At 34.9% G+C, this 22641-nt stretch overlaps 1 long non-coding RNA gene across 1 annotated transcript; it reads left to right on the forward strand.

Annotated features, from left to right (window-relative positions):
* Window positions 1-7883: 7883 nt before the first annotated feature.
* Window positions 7884-11553, forward strand: LOC116415628 (uncharacterized). The gene is made up of 3 exons (XR_015294827.1): window positions 7884-8069; window positions 8328-8608; window positions 9738-11553. It is a non-coding gene; the product is annotated as an uncharacterized LOC116415628 (long non-coding RNA).
* The last annotated feature ends 11088 nt before the right edge of the window (window positions 11554-22641 follow it).

Here is a 22641-nt window from a genome sequence, read left to right on the forward strand (position 1 = left end):
TTTTTCAATTTTTTCATTGTATTTTGCATATGTCTATCCTAAAGAATAATTTAATTAATCCTTATGGATTAATTAATTACATTTATTATATTTACTTTCAAAATTGTACAAGTTAAAAGTTTTTAGAAGTATATATAGATATAATGGCTTGAAAAGTTGTTTAATTTTAAGTAGTTAAAATGAATTGTTGCTGCGAAGATTGTGTTATACAAAATATTGGAAAAAATTCAAGACACGAGTTGCAGACAGGAAGTTTCTCTCGTATAACGGTAGTTAAAAATTATCGAGTGGCTGGTAAAAATATAGGACTCTTAACCTTGACCCAAGGATTACAATGAAATTTATTACCCTCAAAGTTTATTGCTCTCAAACGCACGTTTTCGATAACACCTCTTGTCACTGTAATGGGTCGATATTTATCGCCTCGTTATTCGAGTAAGAGTGGTTTTACATGGATAGAAAGATTTTTCGATAAATACCTAAAGATATAAATTACAATATTTACTTAAAAATTAATATACTGTATAAATGTATGTACATTTACATGTAATTTATGGATATAATATTAATATTTACCAAAATACTAATTTAACATTTAATAATAGGTATATTTATAAGAAAGTAATATAGACATTTAACTTTTTTTTCTTTTAAAATTTATACATTTCAATAACTTTAATATTTTTATATATGAATACAATTATATTCCATATAAGAAAGACATTACACTTTATTATCTTTTTTTATTTTTTTTTTTTTTCCATAGGATCATTAATCATTACACAATGTGTCCCAAAAATTCTTGAGGTAATTTTAAACAATATTTTCCTTTGCAAAAAAAACTTTATAACTTAACTTAAACTAAACAAATTAATATTATCATTTTTCATCAAACACTGTTTAAACACTTTAAAAGTTTAATCTAATCGTAAATTCCAGCTGCACGCCATTCATTATTCCAAAACGAAGGGAACTGAATCCCACCACCATGAAAAAAGAAAAAGAAGACGTAACGTGGCCGAGATAATTAAGAAAAAAAAAAAAAAAAAAGAAAAACTCAATCCCCGAGGAGGCAGTCTTAATTCATGCCAGGCAAGAGTACTAAAAGCTCGGCAGAAAAGGGTTGCACCGGTCGCTTGGATACCCTTCTTCATGAGAGATTACGAAACTCGAATCGTGAAAAAAAAGTTTTTCGCGAAATTACGCTCCACGAAGAGATACTCCGCCTCTGAGATGAGCATCCACGTTTCATTTATCCGACCCAACCCTATTCCAATAAATCTTAAGGATATCCTTGATACGTAGTCGGAATCGTTCGAGCAGCAATGGTTCGCTCGAATACACACGAATGTTAATCCATCCGAGAAATATGTTTTATATCTCCCCCCCCCCCCCCCCCCCGTTTCGTGTTTCGAGCTTCTTACATTACATGTTATGTAAGTATATGGCATAATTTATTAATTTATCATTACTCCCTTTTTAGAATCTTATCTTTCTCACTGTGAAGATAATCTTTTGTTAGAGATTGTTCGTAGAAGTCCTTTCATTGCAGCATATAGATTCGATAGATTCTTTTTAGATGACAAATTTAAAATTTTCTCCAAAATGTTTTCTATAAATTAAAAATTATATAAATATAATGTGAATCTTCATTTTTTGCAATGATTCAACAGTATTTGATATATTTAAGAATCGACTCTTCTATTAATTCTAAATTAATATATATATATATTTTATAAACTCAATCTTTAATTGCAACGAGCAAATTTTTACTAATCCTAAAATATATCCTTAATAGCGAAATATTATTATACATGAATCGCCTTTTGCAATTATCTATAACAATACTTCAAAAATCGATTCGAATTCGCCAATGCAAATTCGCATTTCAAATCTCAACTTAAATAAATTAAAAATATGTAAATATCCGCATATCTCGACTCGAAAGGGGTTGAAACGCGCCGTCTGCACGATTCGGTGAACTGGTTCTGGTGGCCGTGTCTGGCGGGGGAAGAGGCGGGAAAGGGGGTCGAGTCCATAACCGCGCGACGCGTGCCGTTTTTAGCGTCGAGACGCCTTCCGCGTGGAACACTGCCAGCACCGGGACGCCCTCTCGTTTCCACAGGCAGACGATATGGCCTCTCGGCCAATCAGGAGCGCCGCTCGCCACACTCGCCTCCAACATGGCGCTGCGTGCCGCGTCCGCGCTACCGGCCAGATTACCAGTCCGGGATTCTCGATTCACCAGCCACCGTCGATTTACCTTCTTGTGCTCAATTAACTCTCGAATCTTATTATATACCCTCGCGAATTTATGGTTTGGGAATGGAATAATATATGGTGATTGACGATCGAGGAAAATTATTTTCGATGGAATTTTTCCCTCGATGTTAACTTTGTGATCTTGTTTTTTTTTTTCTATGTTGGTAGAATGGAATTTTGGTTTGGTCGAGAATATAGAGAATACATTTTGAAGGTTAAGAAAGATTAATCGATGGATTACGTTTCTTTTCTTATTTAAATGATTTTAAACAAGTTTGTTATATTTTCCAAAAGTTATAGTTAAAATTTTGTTTCAAATTTTATGTTAATTATCATCTCTTCATAAATATCGATCTACAATCAATTTTAATTATTCGTCTTCTTAGAAATATTAATATTAAAAGAGAATCAAAAGAAACTTAGGTTAAAGATCAATTATCTTTTATAAATTTCTTCAAAATTTTTGGAAAATATAAGGATCAAAAAAAAAAAATATATGCCCCACTTAACCTTATCCTGGCCTAAATCCATGGTTTCTTTTACAGCTTGGATGGTTCTCAGTCTTGAAATAAATTACTGGGTGGAGCATACACAGATTAGCCTTTCGAAATCTTTTAAATGAGATTTCAAAACGGTATAGTTTAATACCGATTAAGATATCTATCTCCAACCACCATCGTAGCATTTTTTTCTTTATTGTTAAGTTGGCCACCTTTGAAAGAAACCGCCTTTTCGAGATAAGGAGACGAAGAATTCTTTTTTTTTTTTTTTATATCGCTGTGTGATATTTTCGAAGGTGAAAAGTCACGTGATACCTATATTCTCAGTCAAGTGATAAAAGGATTGATTGCTCGATATCGATTTTTAGTGAGAAGTTTATTAAGATAAGAGTTGTAAAATACATAATCGTATATTTCAAGTCGAGACAATTGACGAAATTTGAAACTCGTCCATTTACTTGTATATTTGTTATTTTAATTATTTGATTATTAAATAAAATTGGTATTGTATAAAAGTAGACAGATATAAATTTAGATGTAGATATTTAATCATTTAAACGACAATCACTACAATTACTAAAACCAAATCAAATTTATTAATTCTAAATTTTTGTTGTTCCTTTGATTATTAAAAATATTTATTTAATTTCATATATCAAAATAATAAATATTATCATAATACCTCAGGTTTTCCAATATTTTTAGATAATAGATAAATAGATATATTATCATTATAATATAAACACATATTCATACATTTCTTTTTTTCCAATTCAACACAGGATTTCAGTCATTCAGTTATCACGAGCACCAATTGATCATCGGCCTCGATTAAACAAACAAACAAACAAGAACGAACAAGCAAATAAAGCCCAACGTTTAACCAGAAGCCAATTTATCTCGCTCACGTTCGCCCTTCCCCAGGAAACGAATCTCGCAAAAGGCGAACAACACGTCCACCGACTCCCCTAATGCAGCAATTTCGAGTCGACTCGTGCTTTTTCTTTCCTTCCTTCCTTCTCTTTTTTTCTCCTTCTCTTCTCTTTTCTTTTCTTTTCGCGCTCGATCGTTTGTATTCCACTCTGTTCACTCCATCTCTCACCTATACACTTATACACGCTCGGACGCACGATATGGACCCGCAGATGGAACAAAGTATAAGCGTGGGATATTCCATTTGGCCAGGGACGTGAAAGCGGAGGAGGCAAAAGAGGGGGCCATAAGAAATAGTGTGGTCAGCCTCGATTCTCGCGTGAGTACATAATTGCCAAATTTTTATTGAAAATATATATATAGTACTTTTTTAAGTGATAAAAGATATAATACTTTTCAGTAGAAAGGGATACAAAATTACTACAACTTGATGTCAAGAAGCAAGACAGATTGCAATAAGGTAATACTTGCATAGGTGCTATTTTTAAACAAAAATATAGTATCTATATAATTATATATATAGTGTTAACAATATCTCACCATGTTATAGTAGAAAAATTCTTTCACAGATAAGAATGTAAGCTCAAGCTCGAACAATTCAATGGTAAAAATAAGGGAATTTTATTTATATCGTGTGCATTATGTATATATGTATATTATGGTATACTGTTGGCAAGCTTAATATATATGACAGCCAACTGGTATCGAGTCAAGGATGGCTAGACCGTTTCGTGTTCCTGGGGTTGCGTCGTCATGGGAACCGTCCTCATCAGACGAAGTCTCAACCCAAAATACTCTCTTCTCCCTTCCGCCCGTTCATCCGTCTCTCTTCATCCGTCGCTTCGATCTCGGTATACATAGGTACAGGTTGTTTTTCGCGACACTGTTTTGCATCCTCCTATCGTCTCGAGATAAAGTCCTCCCGTGATGGAGGAAAGAAATTTTCTGGGAAAAAAGAAAAGAGAGGAGAGACTCGATAAGGGACTTGATGGTGGACAAGGATTGGTTATAACCGAAGTTACAATGTTGAGCGTTTTTGCATTTTAATCGCCCGGAATTTCGGCCGCTTTTATCTTTATTCGGGGATGCCGCGTTTTTTGGTCGAATTATCGTGTATTTTGGAAGGGGAAATTTTGTATCTCTTTCTTTTTTTGTGATTCTTTGTGATAACGGATATTTCTTCTATTTTTAGAAGTTTTATTACGTAATTTTTCATTAATTGTGTCAAAACAATTGTGAGAGTTACAATTGTGATACAACTTGATGTGTAAATATAACTATTTCTAAGATATACAGTTCTATCTTCAAATAACATTTCTCCAAATTGCAAGGGAGAGGTAAAGAGAGAAATATAATACTAATACAATTCTATTTTTAGGATAGGACGTTTCTCCGGATTCAAAGAAGAAGAAGAGGTAAAGAAGGAAAGGATTAAATTCTATCTTTGAAATATCGTTCCACCAAATTGTAAGGGAGAAACAAAGAGAAAGATTAAGATTTTTCTATATAAATATCCTTAACAAATATCATTTCTCCTAATTCTTCAAAAGGAGAAATAAACCGAAAGAAACTTTGAACAAAGCAGTCACGTTCCCTCTTCTACCATCATCAAACTTAATTCCACGCCGCGGCCATGCTTGTTTACGCCCGCCGGTGAAAGCCAGGATTGAATGCTAAGGAAAAGGCCAAGAGACTGTACCAACTGAGGGGATCATATTATTTTAGCTGAATTATTTATAGAACGTAGCCCGAGGGAAAAGGCACGCGCGCACCTCGTTTTTCCTCGAACAAGATTTCACCTGAAGAAAAATATGTGTATATGACATATGTGTAAGGGGGAGGAAGGGGTGCAAGAAGGGACAAAAAAGAAAAACGGAAATGGTCGGTTTTCGAAATGAAAGAATTGGAGAAGGAAGAAAGGAGGGGAGAAATAAACAAAAAAAAAAAACAAAAAGAATTGTCGCCGATCCAAGCACTTAGAGATTTAAGAAGAAATATCCCCCTTTGGTCGTAAAAACTTTTCTTAAACAATCACCGAGATTTTGGTCTGAAGGGGGATGAACGTTGGCTCGACGACGATCAATGGCCGAGTTTCAAACGTTGCGGTATTTTCGCGTGTATCGCCTCGCCAGTCTACACCAGATACGAAGGAATTTGGCGATAAATTTTAGAGGAAGGGTGCAGGAACGTGGTTAAGGGATTGGAGAGATTGGAGGCTTGATACCATGGATATAAGTTCCATTTATATATACTGTATATTCGTAGTTTGAATCCTTATATTAAATATTATAAAAATGAAAAGTATTACGATGTTTAACGTCGAATGTATAATAATCTTGTTTGATGAGACTTAATAATAAGATTTCTTTGTTTCAGAATATCTGAACTCTACTAACTTCGACTTATTAATCCATTAAAATTAGTCGATACAAGTGCAAAGAGTTAAATTATTTTGAGAATACAGTTTCCAAACTTTCACGAAGAAACTTTTTTTTTTTCCAAACTTTCCAACGAATTTTCAGTGAAATCTGCTCGAATCCGGGGCCCAAGAATTTTTTCATACGAGGAGAAAGCTGTGCAACCCTCCCCGAGAGGGAAAGGCGATGTTCCACCGGATTCATTTGACCCTTGTCGTTCGACCTGTTTGCCCGATCTCACAGTTTATATCGTGCTTCTCGAGGACGTGTTCGTTATACGGTGGCTCGAAGTGGCCACCACGATAAAAGCTGGACTAGGTGATTGCTAATGGAGTGAGTGGCTTGTGATGTGTCGACGAACTTCGTGTCGAGAGATATGTTTCAGTGTTGCCTTGATTCGAGCAGTGAAAGTGTGGAAAGTTTTCTTGTTTTTTAATTTCGGTATGTACGGAACCTTTGAAAGTTTAAGAAATCGTGAAAGATATTAAAACAGAATTAATATCAAGAATATTCTAAATTATAAAATTTCAAATGAAATTTAGAATCTTGTTTAAACATTGTAAGGATATCCATTTAATTTCTGCATTTTCAGAATTCTCAAAGAAAATTATAAAAAAAAAAAAAAACTATTTTTCCTAGATCTTCAAAAGAAAAGATATTTTATTTATTTATTTCTTTTTTTTTTCCAACATCTTTTAATTCTCTCGAGGAAAATATAATTTCAAAAAAGAAATCTTTTTTAGGATTTTTCGTTAAAGTTGTACACGCCTCCAAATAAAAGTTTATTATTTTTCATCAAATTTATATTTCTATATTTCTATCATTTTCATATCGCGGATTCGGTCGTTCATCTACGAAATTCCACCCTGGTTAACTCGGCTCTCTTCGTCGATTCGGCGGCGGCGACGGTGTTGGGTGGTGGCAAATATATTATGCTTCTCGTAAAATTAAGTTTTTACGATCATTTTATGGTCCACCAATGCTCAGTACCTATAGGTGTGCATTTCTTGCAGCTGTGCTTCGCGCGGATTCCGCTCGTGACCGCTCCTCCTCTTTCGTCATACGCATCACCGTAACATTGTAATCGTTTAAGGAAACTCGATTGACAGTTCTTGTTCCTTTGGCTGCATATTTATTCGTTTCATCGAAAGTGTTATTATTGGAATGAAAAAATATTCGATTAGATGAATAGATCTTATTAAGTAATTATAGTTATCGAATTGTTTGTTGTTTAGATATAGATTAGATACGATAATAAGAAATTTGTTGTCGAAATCGAAAAATTAGGTTAATCAAATGAGAGAACATGGGTGAAAATCTTATTAACTTTCATCGAATGATGAAACAGACTTTTATTTTCGTTTTAATTCGTTAGAAATTTTAATTTCCCTATATACGTAATCTATTTATTTCCGTTCTTCTTACGTTATTTGTGGATTGATAGGATAATCGAAAGTTTTATCGAAATCAAAACTGTTATTCGAATAAGGAAATATTTGATTGGATGATCTGTTTTTAATAATGTTCGGTATGGATTATTAATCCTCTATACAAATATATCAAAAAAATAAATAGGAACCGTCCTTAACTCAAATGTATTTATATAAAAGATAATAAGAATTTTTATATTTTATATATTTTATATAATAATTAGTAGAATTAGTTGAATTGGAGAAAAAAATTTCCCTATGTATACGTTCGATAGGTAACAATACAAATTGAACGAGACCGTGCATGATCGTAGGAACGTATGATGAGTAAGATATAGATGAAAAAACGAGTAAATGTGTCATGGAAGACGATCGAAAAGTGCGTGCGACGTTAGAAAAAAAATGTAATATTATAATATTAAAACAAGATTAGTGTTAATTGTGATAAATAAATATAGACAAAAATATATTATTTATTTAATTTATGTCCCAATATAAAGGTTAGATTCCGATAAGTGGATTCAATCGTACGTTTAACTTATTTTTTGAATTATGTAGTGAATTACCTATTATATTTTGAATTAACCTATTACATTACGTGCTTATTTTTGTTTATAAGTGTTCATTTATATAATTGAAGCGATGCTTACCATTAGGTGTTCAAATAATAAAGATTTCAATTAGTTTTTATTTAATTAACTATTGATAAAAGTTTCGTTTCGATAAATGAAGTTTTACTGTATCATTTCAACCAAATTGATGAAAACTGTAAACATTCGTTCCAGTACCAGTATAAATCTCAAAGTTGGCAATTTTACGACCAGACACTTCAACTCGTAAGAATCTCGAGATCTTAATAATTCTGCGGTTTCCTCAAGGTCAACGAGAGAAAGACCTCTACTGGTCTCTTATAGGAAAAGAAGGACACCGTTCGTTAATTAATTGCCATCGTCGATTTTTTACTTTGTTATTCGTGAAATATTATTCGAGTAGTTTGTTACTCGGCTACTTTGTCGGCTGTTTAATAAGATACCATCTAAGTTTCATGAATGTTCGTGGAAAACAGGTAAACTTGAACAAAATTTATTTAAAAATATTATTTTTAAAGAAAAATATTTATCATTTGATAACTAACATATTTCAATTGAGGTTATGTTGTTTATTTAATTCAAAAAATTTGTGATAAAAATATATGTAAGAATAACAAATTAATAATAATTAATAATAAAATAATATTTTTTTCTTAATGAATTTCTTAATGAAAAATTAATGAAATAATTTTCAGAATATCGAATAATAAATATAGTAATAATTGTATTAAGTATATAATAATAGTAATATCGTATCTAATATAAATCTAATATATTTGTATTATTATATATTAAGAAATTAGTTATTTTAACTGAAATCAAATTACGAATGATTTATTTCATAAAATTTTAAATAAATCTTTAAATTATATTCATAAAATATTTGTGATATTTAAAAAAATTATTTCTAAAATAATTTTAAAAAAAAATTTAAAAATAATATAATTTGAAAATTTCTTAAAACGTTCAAGTTTACAAACAAAAAAAAAATTAGTTGATTTTAGAAACATTGCATACAAAAAAATTTATGTTTATAGTAATTCTTCCGTGATTTTAGATAAATTGAAATTAATTTGTCCAAACAGTGTTCTTTTAATTCTATAATATACCGTGTATTATAAATAATGAATTTTATCGTCTCGATAAAGATAAAGAGTTAAAGTAGCGTGACGAAGAACGATTTTTTTTCTTAAATTATAGAAAAGGAAAAAGTGGATGTAGATTATTTTAGGATAGTAAAGTGAAATCATGTGTAGGAAGTTGAGTGAAATTTTGTGAGAATTGAAAAATGTATTATTTTCCAAAAACTATTACAGTTAAAATTAGACTTATTAAAAAATTTCCAAAGTTTTCAATTCGGAATTTTTTAACACCTAATAATCCTAATATCTAAAAATGAAGAGAACGAATAAAAATTTGAAAATATTAAATTTTATTGGAAAATTGATTAGAATATTTCTAAGTTTCAAAATATCAAACCTGTATTAATTCTTTGAATACCTAACTTTATTATTATTAACTGCAAAATTACCATCCATTAAAAAATTTCCAAACCTCTTTATTCTTTATCTTAACCCTTAAATAATCTAAAACTTCTATTTCTAGTTACACAATCAAAAATCAGGACGCTAAAAAGATCAAAGAAGACCTATAAGAAAAATTTGCGGTATTCGACATCCGCAATTATCAATTCCCCTCAAAGTCCTCTCAAGTTGGCAACAAAAAAAAAAAAGAAAAAGAAAGAAGTCGGTACGAAGCCTCTTCACGTTCTCATGACGCGGCGGTCATTTTAAACGAGATTCACATGGAGACCACCCACCTCATGCAGCTGGCTGATTATATATACCTCAATTTGGCCCGTTTTCGAGGTTCCACCTTAACTCTCATCGGGCAAAAATTCCGAAAACCAAGAATTTGGAACGCGTTTCAAGAGATTACCACAAATTTCTCCACCTCTCTCCGCCTTTTCTGCTTCTTTCTTCTTCCTCTTTAAGGTTGAATGGCGTAGATGTGTTTCTGGATCTACTAATTGGTCGTAAAGGAAATTATGTTCGTCCTTTCGAATGGAGCGCGAAGAGAGCCGATTGGCTTTCTTTGTTAACCCTTTAAGCGGACATATTCGTATGGTGGGCGGATATATTCGTTCTCGACATTAATATATCTGTTGCAATGGATCGACCAGAAATTTTTTTTACCTAGCAGAAATTATCTAGTAATGTTTGATAAAATTGTCACGCAATATTAGGAGACACAGTTTCCCGTTTTCATTGTAATAATGAAAATATCGATACATTACGTCTAACGAATATTTTTAAAATTATTAAGTTAAAGAGAGAGAGAGAGAGAGTTTACGTCTTCCACACTTATCCAATATTTTAAAAGTGATGCAATTCAGAAGATAGAATGTCCAATTTACCGAATTTATCGCCAAATTCTTAGAATTCTGGATTCTTCATAGAATCATTTCCTGTTGTGTTCCAATATCAATGAACCTAACCTAACCAAACCAACGTGAACAGAAACGTGCGTGCAACTTTCGGACAACTTCGATTCTCGAATCGATTAATCTTTATTTCAACGCTCGCGAGGTCCTGAAATTGGGAATCGCGTGTCGAGGAGTCTTCTAAGTCGGCTAAACGATTATAGGTGCGAGAGATATAGTCCACGCTACCGGCAATTACTTTAACGACGCATATTAATCGGCACAATAAAGCCGGTTACGAGGGTATAATTACAATATTGAATTATGGCCGACGTTTATTCTTGTCACGCGATATTAACGACGCCTGTAGCCCACGCGTTTGTGAGAAAACGTTTATGCGCTCGTTCACAACCTCGCGGACATTGAATTAACAAAAGTCAAAGCCAAAAGGGACTCTTCTCTCTTCCCGCCATTTTCCATTTCTGTCTTACGTCGATTGTCCTTTTCCGCGAGCCGCTCTTTGTTACCGACGGATTCATCGGTGATGTCTCTATTTCAATGCAACTTGACAAACTGGTATCGCTTCGCTGACTTTTCGATTTCTTCTCTTCGACGGTTCAATGGACGATGTCCATGGCTAGTGATGGGATCAAACAGTTCGCAAGTGTGTTCGAATATTGATTCGATTAAAATTTTTTTACAAAGGAGTTTTTGCTTTTTCTGTTTGCACACTATTTTGATACGTTAAGAGTTCATATATTGACATCAATTCGGGAAACTATGCGAAAACTACACTATTACACTATTCTATTTCAAGATTCTTGTTTATGATATAAAAATTTGTTGAATTTTGATTAATGTTTTTTGTCCTTTACAAGTGAATAATATGCGTGTTTTCATTTTCATCGGTCATTCTGTTCCATAGATATCTGTACATAGACTGCAAAACTTTTATAACAAATTTGAATATCCAAAATATACAATATGATAATGATATTATCTATGTAAATTCTTATGCTATCTTAATTGTAGTTCCATTTCTACATTTTTCTTCATAAAAAAAACCTTTGCATCTACAGATCCAACCAGCAATCCACATCGACCACATTGAACGTTCTTAAGGAGGCGAAATTTACAAGAGGGTGGAAAAATATGAAAGTGATCGAGAAAAGTGACACGATAGAAAAGAGATGAAATGGTAAAGGGCATGGTATCATGGTATAGGAGACGTAAGGATGCACTTTCGCCAAAGGACATTAGCCCAGTCACCGGTTGAACGTCTTGCACAGGAGCCCGCTTAAACATTTTATGAGGTGGTCGGCGTAATTTGATGGCCCATAAAAACGCCTAGTCTAGTTTTTCCCGGGGCATCGTGATCCATCGTTGTGGCGTGAGCCACGCGCCACCTCCTGCTCCCTCGCCTCTTCCTTTTCCCTTCAAGCACGGATTTATTCCTCTTTAAATCGTCGTTAAATCGGTAGATGCGTCGCCTAGATTACGTTTTCACCATACTTTTTGATGTGTACCGTGGTGTCTGCCGGTCAATTCTAATCGCCAGATCGAGATTGGAACGTGTCAGTTGCTCTCTTCAACCTTCGCTATGATAAATACGCGACCTAGATTACCTACACTTCCTCCATCGTTGAATCGTGTAAGTATGACGGTGCCCGGTTAATTGTCGCGAGATTAGGTTAGGTTTGAGATATCTCATTCATCCGGGAAGGTGTTTTTAGAATTATTCGGAATTTTTTTTCGAATATATTATTTTTGAATTAATTCAATATTGATTCCGTTAAAACATCTTTACACCTATCGGTTTTCTTTTTTCTTAACTATGTACACAGATACTAATACAATTCAAAATTATAATCTTACTGTATTTATATTTTGACACGTCGTTGATAAAAAGTTGAAATTCACTGACAAGGAAAGAAATTTAATTTAATATATGTATATATAAATATACACACTAGAAGAACTATACGATTTTTCGTGAATGAAATGCTCCTTCCACAGTCTGGAAGGTTTTAAACGAGCGTGAAGCAGTTAGCTGTGGAATGGCCAATAGAACGGCGCATCCACCATGATGAGAGCTGGGCCAGGAGCAGGAAACGAGAAACGTGGTGGAAATTGAAAATGGGATGGACGTCCAGGGATTGGGACGGATATAGGAACAGAGAGCACTCTCCATGGAAATTACGTGATCCTAATTTCAACATTTTATACACGCGCATTTTCATAGATTATTTAAATTTACGCAAAAAATCTTCGAATTTCGAACGAAAAACAACGCAAAAATCAAAATACATAAAACATAATGCATAAAGATATAAATTTGCAACGAGATCCTCTCTCTCTCTCTCTCTCTCTTAATACGAACGAATATAAAATACATTCGGTTTTCGAAGAAATTGATTATCGATTACAATGGAAACAATTATGTTATTCGTACGATCTTTGTGTACGAGAGAGAGAGAGAGAGAGAGAGAGAGAGAGAGAGAGAGAGAGAGAAACAATTCGAGTTGCAAATTTTCTACGACGTGATACGACGTAAGACACGATTTTATCGCGTCTACGAAATATATTCCATTCTCGAGCGGAGAAGGGAGGGGAGAGGGGAGCGCCATAACGCTTCTTTGACAAAGAATAAGGAACCAATAAGTCGAGCACCCTACGGCCAACGGTCTGCCACGTTACATATAGCAATCTAACTTGTGTTTATGGCTGAATATATATGCATAGCAGTCCACCAGCGGATCTGCGGTGGCGCGTGAGGAACTCATTACCCCTGCGTCGAGGGTATTAGCATATTTAGAGGCAGTTCTCCCTCTCTTTCGTCCCCGTCTCTTATCAAACCCCCTCCACTCTTCCTCCTCGCCCTTCCTTTCTTCTCACCCTTTTTCCACGTCTGCGTCCCCCTTCTCCCTCCCCTCCTTTTCGAAGAGACGAAAGGTGAATGTACGAGGCAAGATGGTGACGAGAGAGGGAAGAGAAAAAAAAAAAAAAAGAAAAAAAAAAGAAAAATGTGAAATAATAGATGCGGATACACAAGATTCGTTTTCTTTACATCTGCTTCGAGATAAGGACGGCAAAATATTTATCATTTAGGCTAAGCTTTCGAAAAGTGATGCGATAATAAAATTCGTTTCTTCGAATCAAAGGTAGATTTATGTAAAAAAAAAATTTATTATTTGTTTTACGAATTATTGGAAATTATCAAACTCTGATCTCTCGAGTCCAAGAATTTTTCACTCGCCGATCATCGAGGACCTCGATTAAAAAAGAAAAAAAGGAAAAAGTCCAACGACCTCCCCAAAAACCTCGCTTTTAATTACGATTCCACTCCCCCCGGCGTACGAGGATCGCGAATAAAATTTGTATCCGCGCCGGTATGCGCGAAATAAAAGGCGAGACATCGGATAAGTAATTAAGGAAGCTCATCCTCGGAGACAATTTAACTTAATGAGAGTTGGCAGCCAGCCAACAGTTCTCCTCCACCCCATCTCCCCGCTTCTCCCAACCCTCGTCCAACCATCTCTCTCTCTCTCTCTCTCTTACACTCACTCGAATATTCCCTTATATTCGTCCATGTTGGAAGTAAAATGTCTGCTTTCCAGACGTCCGCCCCCTTTTCCCTTTTTTCGCCTCCTACCCGAGGCCGAGAATTTAGATAAGACTTTATTTCGCCCGCCTTTCAAACCTCTTATTTCGATCTTTTTTCTTTTTACAGGGAAAATTGGGATTCTTTTTTTTTTTTTGCAATTTTTTATTACCTACGCTTTATTACGCCTTACATTTTTTTTCCACATGTTGTAAAATTCTTTCGATTGTTAAAATTTGAATTAAAATATTATTAGATACGAGGATTTCGATGGGGATGGGGAAATTCAAGGCGAGTTTCTGTGTGTGCGTTTTTTAACACGTTCGAATCGAACGATTTAAATTTCTTGAAAGATTGGGATTTCGTTTCGTAGAGAGTAAACGTTTATCGGCTTTTTCCCCCCTCTCCCTCTCTCTCTCTCTCTCTCTCTCTCTCTCTCTCTCTCTCTCTCGTTGAAATTTTAAAGACGACGATTTGAAGTTTTTAATATGCTAAATTGAGTGGACACGTATACTCGCGCATGCAAAACAGAAAAAAAATTCCGATAATCTGGCAAGAATCTCAATTACAACCGTGTCTTACGAACGTCATTTGCCAATCATCACGATTCCTATTTTCTATGGACACACTTAATTATTCTTCGTACATAGCTACGTATCTTTTTATTTATGGTAACAAAATTATTAAATTAACTATATTGTTACGGAAATGGCGGCCAAAGTGTTGAAATTATTTTGACAATCGCGGCGAAAGATTGAGGGAGGGGAGGGGAGGGGAGGGGTGGAAGAATTCCAAGGTCGGGTCCAAAAAAAAAAAAAAAGAAAAAAAAAAGAAAAAAATGGAAAAAAAATTCCTCGTTCAACATTTGAATCGACGTTTTGTTCCGACGTTAAAAATCCTTTAAAAGTTATTAAAGTCTCACCCCCTTCTTTTTTTTTGCTCAAAAATATCCATAATATAATTGTATCGTTAATATTAATCTTCTAATTGTTAAAACAAAATTTTACTTTTTACTATCCTAATTGCATTTGTAATTATTATTAAAAAAAAAAAAAAAAAAAAAAATCCACCAATCGAAAATAATCGAAAAATGTCTTCTCAGAAATAAGAAAAAATAAGCGTCTCTCCTTCGAAGAATTTTTTCCACGTCACGGTAAACGCTCGAACAATTCGACGATCCGTTTTTTTTTTTCTTCTCTTCTTCTTTTCACACACACACACACACACACGCACGCACACGCACACACACACGCACGCACGCACGCGCGCGCGCACACGCACACACCGAAATCCGTTGCATCAGAGCCGAGGAAAGCTCTCGGCTATTTACGCGCCCAGGGAATTTCTGTTTAGATCGCATTTGCCGTTCAGCTGTTGCAAAGTTTACTCGATTCGGAGAACGGATTCGCGAATTTCGAATTTTCATCTCGAATCACGAATATATTACACGGGCTTCTTTCCAATAATTTGAATCAAGAATCTTTCGTATCGTTGACAATCTCGAAATAACAATAATAAATCCGCCATTTTGGTCGCCAATCAATTGAACGAGCAGAAATTTGTATTATATTACATTTTGTCATACATTAAAAAAATTTAAATGAAAAATTCTCTCCGAAATTCGTACGAGAAAAATCTTCGTCTTATCTTAAATCGGAAATCTAAATTATTCCACGTATCGATAATATATTTCCACCTCGTAAGTTGTATTCGATGAGAATTATGAAAATCAAGTTTCTCCTTCTAACTCCTTCTTCTTATCATATATATTGATCTCTGAATACGTTTCAGCAATCGAGCGAACGATATCCCTTATGGAAACGAGTTTCGACCATCAAATGTAACACGTCGATCGAGCGATTGCCACATTCTCGAAGAGGAGCGTGAAACTTGAGGAAATTTTCAAGACCACATAAGTGCTCTCAACATTCGAGTATTCTTCGTTCAAGTGGCAAGACGAAACCTCGAAAACGAAAAGGAAGAAGAAGAAGAAGAAATAGAAAGCGTGTGGTTGAAACGATGATTTTTTTTTTTTTTTTTGTTTCAAATATGCTTTTAATTTTTAGATTTCGAGTGTGCCAGATCTTCTTTGAGAACGAGGAATGCCTTCACACTTTTTTCAATCCAATTTATCTCGAAAAATATTCTTTTCTTTCTATATAGAACGGGTTTGTACAACGCGACAAAGATTTTATTTTATCGAAAGAAATAGATCGATCGTTGCGTTGTAACCTACAGTAGGTAACGAATACGATTCATATTACATTTTTAGATCTGGAAGAAAAATTCGTATAAATGCGCAGGAAGGATCAAATGCAAGAAAAAAAAAAAAAGACAGAAACTATTCCAAGGGATGAAGATCGAACATGGAAGCAACACAGGGACTACTTTGCATTTTTCACCAGAGGAAGAAAAATGGAAACGCTGGTTGGAATTGAGAGAGGGTGAAAAAGGAGGGACGGAATCATTGTTACGGAAAATGGATGGAGATCCGCGATGGAATCTTTTCTGAAAGGTAAATGGAAGGTATATAAAAGATGAACGACGCGATTGCGCATGCAACTTCCGCTACAACGTCTACTCGATTTAACACTGGCGATGGAAAGATATGATCGGCGATACGTTTCTCCCCACGATTTTTGCGAAGCATTATATACACTACTTTGTTCGAAATGTGGGAAAAATTTTATCCGATTTGATTTCAAAATATGGTGTAATTATAAAAAAAAATTGAAATGTAAAAAATGAAGAAAGAATCTGCTTTAATTTGCGCATTCTTTCTTTTCTTTCGAGACGATACAAGATGTTAAACGAACGAAGGCATATATTTTGAGCGAAGCTACCTCGTTCTAGAAAATTTGAATCTCTTGTATCTAAGAAGGGATAAAATGTAAAAAGGAAAAGTTACGATTGAAATTAGAAACGAAACGATTGCGTGTTTTCTGCTTCGAATATTCTTTCAATAATAAGATTTATAGCAATTTGATTTTTGCTACATGCCTTCGCACACAAGGGTGGAAGGAAGAAAAGTATAGAGAGAGGAAGGGTTCGAAGCTTCGTTTCGATCGCAGCGCCATCGTACGAACCATGCGAAAGGTCATTAGCCAGTAATCGATAAGGTAGAGAGGGGTGGGTCGATAATGTCGGCTCTGGAAGAAAACAACCCCATTTCATTACCCATCATTGCGACGGTGAGGAAATTCCAAAGGGTGAGTGTAACACAAATAGCTTCGTTTCACGAGGATGAAAGGTTATTTTCTCGATGAGAAAAATAGACCGGTCGCGTAAATATTCAGCCAAAGACGTAAACAAACGAGTGTTCTAAAGAAGACAAACAAAAGAAAGAAACGAAAGAACCCCGAAAGAAATATAAAATCTTTTCGAATCGTAGTAGCACAACATTAAATATCTCAAATAAACTCTTAGTTTACGTTCACATTTGTGTAAACATTTTAAAAAATAAATTATATATCAACTCGACAATTTCCAACTATTTTTCTCCTTTCTTTCTTTTTTCCGAAATTTTGAAAACACGCCTTAAAAATTTTCAAACTAATTGCACTAATTTCCGTTTCTTCGACCATTTTTTTAGGAACGCTGTTCTTAAAACTGTGAAGGAGTTTAAGATTATTACACAGACATGCCACTCTCTATGCAGACTTCAATAGAACGTCAACATTAATCAAGCTAATGCCAGGCGTCTCGAATCCTTACGATCATTAAACGCCGCCATTCCTCCCGTCAATTGACCCCATAACTAATAGTTCAATCACAACACACCAGTGTCTTTCACTCGATCATAGAGCCGCCTGTCCAAATAGACGACTTCGAATATTTCTAATCTCCAACGTGGCAATGAAGTATATATGTAAATATATGAGCAACAGTCTGTCTCATACTCTGTCCAATGTAAATCAACCTTAAGCACACTTCATGAACATAAATCCCGTATATATTTATTACGGGAACACTAAATGCTTTCTATTTAATCATTATCTCAATTCCAAGCAGATGTCGTTTTACAATCTAACCTAACTCTTTTTTTCTTCCAATTTTTCTTTCAAAGTCGTTCGTTGTTTAATTGTTGTAATCGTTACTTTTGTATTTGTATATGTAGTCTCGTAGTAGAAAACTCTTCTCACCATAAAACTTGCAAAACAAAATTGCACCACTTGGTATATAGTTACAACCTTTTTTCTCCCTTCCCATCTTTTCGCAAGATCACATTTTGTTCGAATCATTAACATTTTATCATACGTAGGTAACACAGTGGAGCAATTTTTTCTTTTCTCTCAAAATCATTTTCAACCGCATAAAAGCTTCGTATCTTTTTTCGATCGTACAATAATCCATCTATATTTAACTCTTAGTTGTTTCGCGCAAACAACTTCTCCCTCCTCTCTTTTTCTTTTTTTTTTTTTTTTTGATTTTGACTTTTATCCTCGCTTCTCGCTTCCCATGTAAATCCCTTTTTATACCCGTATCGTTAAATAAGTAAAAAGATAAAAATTCCCCAGGTAAGAAGGAGTCTCACCGAGTCGGCGCAAGTCGAAATTCTCGTTCGTTTCATCGCGCAAGCGAAGAGAGAGGTTAAAGCCGGGAAGGTAACGAGCGATTCGCGTAAACTTGTCGTCGCTCGTAAAACGCAACGTTTACAGATCGGGCGGCTTTATGCGCGCGCACGCGATCCCAAACATAGGAAGTTGATATAGAAGTCTATTCTCGTTGTGTAAATAATCAGCGGCCGCACGAAAACGCGCGTGCGCACGCGCGCGATACCCAAAGCACAGCCGATTTCAGCGCCGCCCCCGCTTTTTAATGTAACGTCCCTCTCGCGTCACGTAGAAAAATTTTCGACGAATTTTTCTTCTAACGGTATTCTCCATTATCCCTGGAAGATTGATTTTATTAAAGTCGATTTTCAGAAGAAGGGAAGATTTTAAAATAAAATTCCTCGTTTCGAAGTTCTTAGAAACGAGAAAAAATGTTCGAAAAACAAGGACACTGGAACTACACCACTTTTTCACTTTATCTCTACTAACATTCCACACTTAAAGGCATATCGAATTATCGTAGATAAACGCAAAAAAAAAAACTCTTCCTGTTGCAGCTGTTACATCGTCCAAGAGTTTGCACCGTTTAGAAGAATGCTTCTTCAAGGACGGCAATAACGATTCGAAAATGAAGAAGCGAGGTCGTTCTAGCAAAAAAAAAAAAAAAAGAGAGAAAACTATAGAATTTTGAGGAATTTTTTCCTACCTTACCTACAGAGTTAACCTTGACACGTTACACTTACGATCGATTTCGATAGATATGTTTGAACAGGTTCGAGCATATACACACATACATATCTATATATATATATATATATATTTCAAACAGTGATAAATTACAACTACAAGGAAAAATTACGACTATCGAGGTCGTCGACGGAGGAAACCGAAGGTGGAAAAATTCAAACGGTTGATAAACGAACCGGCCGAGCGTCGAACACGCGAAGCGCATAATAAGCGAGCTTATACGCCGCAAGGAAAATAAATTCTGCATCTTATTACGCGAGAAACCGTTGTGGAAACAGAGGAAGAACCAAACGAAAGAAAGAGAGGAGTGAAAGAAAAACGAGGCCTAATCTGATTAGACGAGAAACGTAAAAGTGAACGGAATAAAGAATCCTTGTTAATAAACAAGAAACCTTAAATCGAGTGGAAACGAAAGGGAAGAATAAAAAAGAAACGAATCAATTTAACCTTATTAATTAATCCAATCGATTCTTATCTTCGCACGAGAAACAAATTAGAGTATAATCTCAGGAAAAAGATAAAACTAACCTCAAACCTTAACCTTAAATCTAAACACCTGACCAATCACATTCTTGAAACGTGATCACCTACACGGCCAATCAACAATCGACAAAGAGTGGCTGCACTTTGAAAAAGGGATGCGCATGCGTGGAAAATGATGGCCAGAGACAGGGAACTCGAATAAATTTCGACGCTTCTGTATAAAAAAGGAAAAGAGAAAAAAAGAAACACGGGACAGAGGATAAGGATTTTACGACATTAAAATCCCTCCCTCGGTAAGTTATGAATATTGCGGCTCGTACGGCTTGATTAAGTGGAAAACTCAACCGTTCCATTGCTCTCTATCTCTTCCGAATCGCAGCCGCCATTAAGGAGGGGACAAGACCTCCTCGCGTTCAAAGACCTCCTCCTCCATTCCTCTCTGAGCACAGACTGACTTTAGATTACATCGAGGCTAACGATACACGATTTCTATGTATATATTCGGCTCGATTAAACGTTTGTAAACTTCTTGCTTGTCTACCTCTCTAAAGTTTCTACGAATTTACAGTATTTATATCAGTTATATCGATGTTTCCGTTTCTCCAACCAGCGTTATTGTTCCACAGGTTTCATTCTTCAGTTGTGTTGTATTATTCACATCAGTCTGATAATTTTTTGATATTATTTGGAGTGTTCGACAGTAATGGAGATTTAAAGATCTTTCTGGTGTAAATTATACGAGTGAATTGTTTCAATAGAATCTAATTTTTGCGGATATTTAATGAAAAAATAAATGGAATGGAACTGCATAATCTCTATATGCTCTGGTTATCGAGTAAATAAATTTCACTGATATCTTGCAACCGGAAAAAAAAAAATAATGAATTTTCAATTCCGCTCGAAAGAAACGAACGATATTAGCCTCCATTGCTGAAAAAAATCGAAGAGAACGAAGCAAAAAAAAAAAAAGAAGAAGATCGAGGAGGCTAGGAAAGCGAAGAAAAAAAAGGAGGGGAAAAAATGGAGGGGAAGAAGAAAAGAAGTGGATCTCCCGCCAAGAGGAGATACGGCTGCAACATCAAGTATCAACAATATTGCCTCGTGGCCTCGGTCCTTTGACATCTGAAAAATAAGACGAGGACACCCGTATCCGCAGCCCTCCCCCTCCCTCTTCCCCCCTCCTCTAGCGTGCTGCAGAGAGCCTGCTGGAATTCAAAATGGCTGGCTCGGGTTGCACCGTGCGTGGGCAACCGTCCTTCTTTCCCTCCACACACGTGCGCCTCCTTCCAGCTGGAACGTTTCTATTTCTCCGCGTTGGTATCTCATAGCCTGCCTCTTCGCCCCGACTCGACAATTCGCCTCTCTTCGAAATTTCTGTGATCTTGCCTGAATTTTTTTTTCCTTTTTTTCTTTTTTCTTTTTTCTTTTTTTTTTTTTTTAAGAAGAAAATTTTTGAAAATCTCGCCTCGAAATTTGCTTTTTTTTTTTTTTTTTTTTTTTTGCGTCGATTTGAGAATTCGTGAATTTCCATGAATTTTCTCCCCCACTTTTTTTTTTAATTTTGAAAATCTTTTTCTGATTTTAATTTCGTGACTAATTTGCTTCTTTTCTTTTTAAATTTTGAAATTCTTGATTTTGAATTCGTGACTAATTTGCTTCTTTTTTTTTTTTTTTTGAATCTTGAAAATCATGTCCATTTGCTTTTTTCTATCGATTTTGAGTTCGTGAATTTCGATGAATTTTTCCTCTTTTTTTTTTTAAACTTTGAAAATCTTGATTTTGATTTCGTGACTAATTTGCTTCTTTTTTTTTTTTTGAATCTTGAAAATAATATCCATTTACTTTTTCTATCGATTTTGAGTTCGTGAATTTCGATGAATTTTTCTTCTTTTTTTTTTTAAACTTTGAAAATTTTATCCTTTTTGCATCGATTTGAATTCAATCATTTTTAATTTCACGTGCGATATTATCGATTCGAAATTTGCAGAATTCCAAGAAAAGTCTCTTTTCCGACGAGTTTGCGGCAGAAGAGAAAACTGGGATATCTATTCTAATTTTCCCACAGCAATTATTACACCATGAAAATAATACTAAAATTTATAGAACCAATCAATTAATAATTACAGATGCAAATGCTACGATTAAATACGATTAAAAAATGGTACTACTACACAGATCTGATCGACTATTCAATACTTAAAAATAAATAACACAAATAACTTTTCATAACGCAACTGCGTTTCTAATTATTAAATCAAACCAACACCAAATACAATTATCCAACCTAAAAATTCCAAACACACTGACCTCTCTTCAATTCAATTCTTTTCTACTTAAAATCCACGAAATCCACCAAAAATCCAATCTAACGACGTGTCTACAAATGTCTCCATAAATCGGCATAATTCGTCGTTAATCTCGATTCTTGTTCAAAAATTGGTGAAAAATAAGGACGAACTCGTGGCTCGTTCCGTGCCAAGAAATCAGGTTCAAATATATATATATATATATATATATACACATACGACGCTCTGGTAATAGGCCGAAATCGCGATTCCACGAAGTGGAAGGGGAGCACGGAGGTGAAAGGAGCAGGCAACAACTCTGGAGGAGTGGATCGAACGCCATCGGCCGACGGCGGCCATGCTTGCTAACTCGGCGTTAGCAAAGTCGTTTCCATCTTTGAACACGTTTCCCATGACC

This window comes from Apis florea, unplaced genomic scaffold (assembly GCF_048593485.1).
Source record: "Apis florea isolate Af1SG1 unplaced genomic scaffold, ASM4859348v1 contig_37_pilon, whole genome shotgun sequence".
Classification (NCBI taxonomy): Eukaryota; Metazoa; Arthropoda; class Insecta; order Hymenoptera; family Apidae; genus Apis; species Apis florea.